This window comes from Montipora capricornis, chromosome 10 (assembly GCF_036669925.1).
Source record: "Montipora capricornis isolate CH-2021 chromosome 10, ASM3666992v2, whole genome shotgun sequence".
Classification (NCBI taxonomy): Eukaryota; Metazoa; Cnidaria; class Anthozoa; order Scleractinia; family Acroporidae; genus Montipora; species Montipora capricornis.
In genome coordinates, this window is record NC_090892.1 from 25,063,388 (window position 1) to 25,070,673 (window position 7,286).

Consider the following 7,286-nt stretch of genomic DNA (forward strand, 5'->3'; position numbering starts at 1 on the left):
GCTTCTAGTCATGGGCTCCTGCTTTCTGTGATTGGACCATGAAACTCGGTCGTAAAAAGTCAACCCTAACGACGAGATCCAATCACAATAAATGCAGTTTTTTGCGATGTTTAGACTGCGGTTACTTGCTTTTAGCCAGCTGTAAAGATTGGTAAGTTCAGAATTGGTTGCTTGTTCGAATTCAGTGCAGACAGGGACGGTGATGTAAGTATCGTCTGCAAACATTTTTGCACAGGATTTAAGGCAATTAGGAAGATCAGAATTTATATATATTAGGAAGAGTAAAGGTCCAATTATACTACCCTGGGGAAACCTGCAAGTCAATTTACTTACACTGGATAACGCCCCGTTAACATTGCATTTTTGGGATCTATTACTTTAGGTAGAAAGCAAAAAATCGTTGATAATTTGGTTCAACCCCATAGTTCGCAAGTTTCCGCAAGGTTATATCATGATCGATTGTATCGAAGGCCTTTTTAAGATCAATAAAAAGTATGTATGGTTCACCCCACAGAAGGGGGAATGGTCTTGTTTCTTCTAAAAACGTCACGCGCGTCACGTATTTCCTTTCAAAACGCCGGGTGACGAAGCAACAATAAAGGCAACACGACAAAGGCATATATGCCTCGTTCTGTAAAGACTCTCTCGAACGGCATGCTTTGTGCGCTCTTCTTTATGCCTTTTGCCACTCCAGAGAAAAAAAGGCGATAATTGTGTTCTTTCCTACGAGAGAACGGAAGAAAAGTTGGCTTCAAGAATAGAAACGTATATTTCCAATAAATAAAGCACAACTTCGCTCTTACATTAATATAAAAATAATCGGGTTTCCTCACCTAACGCGCGGCGCGCATCGCGACAGTGATTCTAATATAAAACAGAGATTGATAAAGCACACTTTGTGTCTTCGATTCTCCATTCTTGTGAAAAGGGCTGTACGTTTGTTTTTCATATAACAATATGAAAAAGAGATACTATTATTTCGTTCAATGCTATACAATTTTTGCCAAATCAGTTGTTCATATAAAGACTTTGCACATCTTGGTCAATACCGGGAACGTTTGAACACGACATAAGCTTTCATAAGCTTTTTCAACCATGTAAGTTGTACGATATAAGATGTATCAAGATCAAGATTTCCAGAACATCTTCCAAAAATATAAAAGAGAATAAAGTTCAAACAGAGAAGAGAACAAGTGTAGCTTACTCAGTACAAACAACGACTTCGGCAAATTGAAGAAAACTGCATGGTTATCAATAATTATCAAATTCCCGTGGTCCTAAACTGACTTCTGTAGCTCAGGTCTTTGAGGTCTTCATTCAGATACCTCCAATTTGCCATCGTCACTTCATCACGTAGTCCATAAGCTAAGAAGCTAAAAATGGCGGATTGGTGCCACTCGAGGTGGCAAAGGCTACCATACATCAATGGTAATGAATTTATATAGCGCATTTTCTATTAATACATTCAAATGCGCTTTACAAGCAAGAGATCTATGGGTGAGAGCGGACATCAGCATATATAGGCGCCGCTGGCAGCCGCTATCAGGCCATTAGCGATCTCAACACAACACCGGGAGCTCCATGCCCTACTCTTTACGAATAGTGTGGGTTCTTTTACGTCCCGCTGGGTTGTGAACATTGAAGGGTTGTGAGACGGGTCCACGGTTTATAGTCCTTATCCCAGAAGACTTGAAAGTATTAACCATTTGCAGATGTAATTACAAAGGCAGCACTTTCTCCTCAGTTATTTTACATGTGTTGGTCCGGCCGGAGTCGAACTCACAACCTCCCGCATGACAGTGCGATGCTCAACCAACTGAGACACCGGTGCGCGGTATACTCGTTGGTGAGTAGATTCCAAAAATATGTGATAGTAGGGTTGTCGTGGTAGCTTAAGACTGCCACATGACCCAACGTCCAACACACTCTGCATATTTAGGAAAATTATACATTTTTGCCCATGAATTTATCTCGCAGTAACACAGTAACAATTCTTTTGAATGCTTTTACAGGGAAAGATATACCAACAGTAAGACATCTGTGTATGGTCTAAGTTAGACGCAAAAATGCACAATTAAATGGCTTCGAGTCACGTGGCCATAGAGGTCACGTCCAGTGTGCCATTTTTGAACCCATGATATTTCCAATGTTCTTGTCAAGTGAGTAAAATTGCTAGAACCTCGATCAATGAACAAAAGCCAATAGTTTTAGAAGTCTATGTATCCTATAACTGTATATGCATACCTCGCTCATTCATCGACCTAAAGTGGCTCACCTTTAATATCACACTCCAGACACCAACCATATCAAAAAAGCAATAGAAAACATCGGGAAACTTGCAAAAAATCTGAACAAAGAAAGCCATGATCAAGTTATGGAAAGCCAGCGATTCAAGGTTCTATTCAAACGCTCACAAGAATATCTCGATCACCTACGCACTACTATTCGGCTACTATCCGCATTCTTCTTTCATAGATTAATGTTAATCTTGAACATGATTTGCGCCCGCGTCACGGGAATTGGACTGGCTGTTGCATCTCTCATGCGTTTGTCAAATCTTGTCGTGATGATTTTTCTATGACAATATTAATTTCGCGATATATCTTTGTGTACTACGGCGACATGAGAAGCGTACTAGACGAGCACCTGGAAGTTGCGCACCTGTCGAAAACAAAAAGGGCAACTAAGGGAAAGGGGGATGAGATAATCCTTCGGGCAGATAGCAATTTATTTGCCGGAACGATATTAATCACCGAAAGTCGCCAATTGCGCATAAAAGATCTTCTGGAGCATCCTCTGCGCCCCCTTCCAGCTTCCTTGGCTTCAAGCAAAGGATTACCAGCCAAGACAAATAAAGAGCAGCTTGTCAGGGAGCTTGTTTAACCTACAGAACAGATGCCTATTCCAACTACACTGTCTATAATTAAAGGTACAGCGCTCGATCGGAAGTTGAAAGTAGACCATTTTTCCTTTGGTAAAAGTCCTGACAACGCACTGGCAAGAGTCGTACGATAGAGAGGTAGCAGCACTCGTATAGATGTTGTGTTTAATGATTACATGAATCTTTCAATTAAGTCGGCGGAAAGAGAACAAAGAGGTCATGGAGACTAGATAACGTATAAGAGCCTTGCAGCTGGGCAAAGAATCAGGCAATAGAGGAACCTTTTACAGCATGGCCAAAATAAGAACAGCTTGATTATTTCAGTCATCGTTTACCACTGGGGTAAGACCTCTAGTTGTGCAAAAGGCAAGGAATTTTGCGTCACGTCCGGCAATTTAGGGTATAAACTGAGGATACAAGGTGTACAAGAAGTAGAAGAACTACAATCGGAGCGAGAGGAAACACACACCGGTCTCCTTCTTCACGCCAAATATGCATCCAAACCACCTTTTAATGTTATCGTTGTCTCCTCTGAGGGTACAGATGTGCACGTCTTCTGTGCTGTCTTCACGATGGCAATCACAGTCCCACTTGCCAGCGATGTGTGTCGCAATACCTTGAAAGATACATCGAAAGATATCTCACACAATTGGAGAGAATGCATGCAAGGCCTTTTCAGTATTACATGCCTTTACGGGCTGTAACTCAGTTAGTGCATTTGCAGGCATCGGAAAGGTTTAACCTTTGAAACTGATGCTTAAAAACAAAGAGTTCCAAAGAATTCTTCAGAATCTTGGAGAGGATTGGTCGGTTCCCCCAGAGCTCTGGAAGGGATTGGAATCGTTTGTATTTGCCCTGTATCGCGCTGGTAAAGAGCCACGGGATGTCAATGACTGCTGATGTGCTGTATTCTGTGCGAAGAAGGGTGAAGTAGAATCAGACCAGTTACCGCCTTGCAGGGGCTGCTTCCAAAAGCACTGCCAACGCGCTTATTAGCAGACTGCTGTGTGAAGAATTGCCTTCTCAATGATGAAGTGCCGAGTCCAGTTGGAAAAGGCTGGGTTTTGGCAAGCGGTCAGTGGCTTGAAATAGATTGGATGAGTAGGCTGCCTGCCCTAAGAGCGATCCGCATCAAGTTTATGGCTTGCAACTGCAAGAAGTCGTGGGAGAACAATACTTGCGAGTGCATCCTTAATGGCCTAAAATGCAGCGCTTTTGTCATCTCACAGAATGTACAAGCCAAGTTGAACCGGATGAGAACGTCGACCTTTATGTGGAAGAAGGTGAAAAGGATGATGATGATGATTTGTCTCTAGATCTGGATTGATGAGACTGTTGATTTGAATCTAAGCTACAATAGTTGGACAGTTACTGAAAGAAAAAGAATACACTAAAAGCATACCATGTTGCATAAGCCATTGATTTCAAATGCTCTTGGGAATATGCATTTGGAAACAGTGGTTTCTGCGAAATTTGGGGGGCAAACAAAGTGTGCTATGGCGAATGCGAAAATAGAGAGTTGGCGTTTTTTCGGCGGCAATTTAAAGTGGAGGTAAATGAAAACAATCTTTCTGCTTCACTGCCTCTCGGATTTGACCATAACATTTGTAACCGATACTTGTGAGTTGAAACATTTTGTATGAAGACTAAAAGTAACAAATAAATAAAAAAACAACAACTGACCCTCAACGGAAATGTAATGGTTTTTGCGATGGAAAACGCTTGATCATTTATTTGTTTTTTAAAATAATTATTGTGTGGGACCAAGTGTAAACATCTGGCCTTACTACAACGCGTGACTGGCTGAAAATGACTTGCAGTTGACGCATTTCGTATACAAACTGAAAAGTACAACAATTATTTACGACTGCAACACCAAGAAACTGGGACAACTAAGTTCCCCTCCACCGCATGTATCCGGATATTTTTGAAAACGGAGACTTTTTTGTCCGTTTTTGCCTTCCGTCCACGCGTAAACGGTGTATTCGGTCATCGCTCGAGTCCTAGTCATCCCCGGTCTTCGTAAATAAGATGACGGATTCTAGGCAATTTGTGTCTTTACTTCTTGGGCTTCTTTCAAGTTTAATAGCTTGCACGCTTCTAGCTGAGCATTTAAGGAAGCGATTGAACGTAGCAAGGTTGCTTTCCGTGTCAGCTACGATAATAAGGGCTGTAAAACGATTAAACAGAGGGCAAGAGTTAATTAGATAAGAGTGTTGTTATGGATGGCATGGGTGGGCTCCCCAGCACAGTCACAAATGTCTATTTTTAGAATACCCGTCCCGCGAAAATCAGTCGTCATGTCTCTAACAAAAACATGGCAGAAGTAGTCACGCGTGACATGGTTTCTTCTGACTGGTTTAAATCTGCGGCCCTTTGTTTGTTTCGCGCGCAAAGTGTATCTAAAATAACTCCATTTGTGACTTTGCTGGACAAGGCCTGAAAGTGTTAGAAGAACGATCTAATCTAATTCACTCTTGCGCAAACTTAACCCCTTGCAATTTCCGGAAGCTCATGTTTTTTTATATTTTTTTGCAAAAATCCTAGAGAGGCAGGGAAAGCAATGAACACCTGAGGCCATCTGCTGGCTAACTGCGCGCGAGTTGCACTTAAATGAACAAGGGTTGATGGCCAAGGAAGTGGAAGTGAAGTTATAATGAAGGCGCCTCATGGAGGCAGTGCGGATCGGTAGTTAGGACGCTAGGACGCTTGCCTCGATATCCGGACATACTGGTTTCAAGACCTGTTCTGGTCGATGTCTTGAATTTCACATTCTCGGCCGCACTGGCAAATGAGGGTCTCAAGGCTAAAGGTCAAATTTTAAGCATTTTTACGACGGTTAATTTTTTTCCCGTTGCGCTTAACTGAAATTGTAATAATTTATTACCCATTGTTTCACATTATAGTATAATAATTACCAACTGGAGAACTTTAATTTGCGCTATCGTTTCTTTTTTTTTTATTATTATGGTTAACGGTTTTCAATTTGTTTCACGGCTAACGGTTAAATTTTTAGGCCCAACGCTTAAAGCTTTGACCCTTTTTACGGCTAACGGTTAAACCTTATTGACACCCTTGCAATAGCCCTTTCCACGGTTAGTTTTTCTCATTTGCATTACAATATAATCTAGCATGTATGTGAGGCAATTTCGGGTTATTTTGTAGTTTAAACCCGGAATTGCTCGAGTCCAAGTTAGAGTTCATTGTAATGCAAATAAGAAAAACTAACCGTGAAAAGGGCTATTAGCCAAGTGTTTTGCCTCTAGGGGCTGGGATTCTTAAAGTTTCCTTCCGAAAACTTGGAACTCTAAACTTGGGTTGTGCCTTCTGAGGGCGTGAAGTCTTCTTAAGCTTTTGAATAACAAAAACAATCTGGCTATCTGAAACCATCTTTTGCATTTAGGTAAATTTGCATCGCTTCTGGCAAAAGTGGCGTTCATGAATGCAATGATTATTTCATTGTCTCCATAGTTCAAATACACGACTTTCATATATTCTACACTTTACAACTTCAATTTTGAGCATAATTTGGACAAAAAAAGGCTACTTTTACTAGCACAATCTATAAAGGCCTAAAAGGCCTATCTGGTACCCTTCATGTTTGAAAAGGCGCGGGAAAAGACTTCAAATTGGGCCTGAGAACAAAACAATTAAAGATGACTGTGAGTTAAATGCGACTCTATACAATTTGACGTTTAAATTGCCCAACAACAACAACAACAACTTTTATTGACCCCTTATACTTGAAAAAAAATTAATGTACATGAAGTAAGAATTAAGGCTAAATGGGGTGTTGTCTTACTAAAATAACTAGAAATTTAACAAGGATAGGAAACCAAACTACATAGAATAAATTACAACATAAGGGTCAGAATGATGCACACACACACACACACACACACACACACACACGCACACACGCACACACGCACACACACACACACACACACACACATTGAACTATAGATAACTATAAATAGGACGAAGAAAGTTAACAAGCCATGGGGAGAAGGACAGGTAAAGTTGGAGGAAATCCTGAATATAATAAACGAAAAATCAAATTTAAGGCAGCAAATAAATCACAGAATAAACTGGGAACAAACTCATTACCCAAGGGAAAACAGAAACCAGAGTGACATTAATATTGGCACAACAATTCATTTTTTAATTTTTTTTTTTTAATTTTACTAAAAGGAGTTGACTTTATGTTTTTCCCAAGAGAGTTCCATATCTTTGGTCCCTGAAAGCGAATATTAAATATTCCATAGTTTGTTCTAGCTCGAGGCAGGTAATAAGATTGATTTGCTGCACTTCGTGTATTGTAGTTATGAATATTAAGCACTGAATTGAAGAAGGTATCAAAATTCGAAGGCAATGAGTTATTATGAAATTTATGCATAAAAAG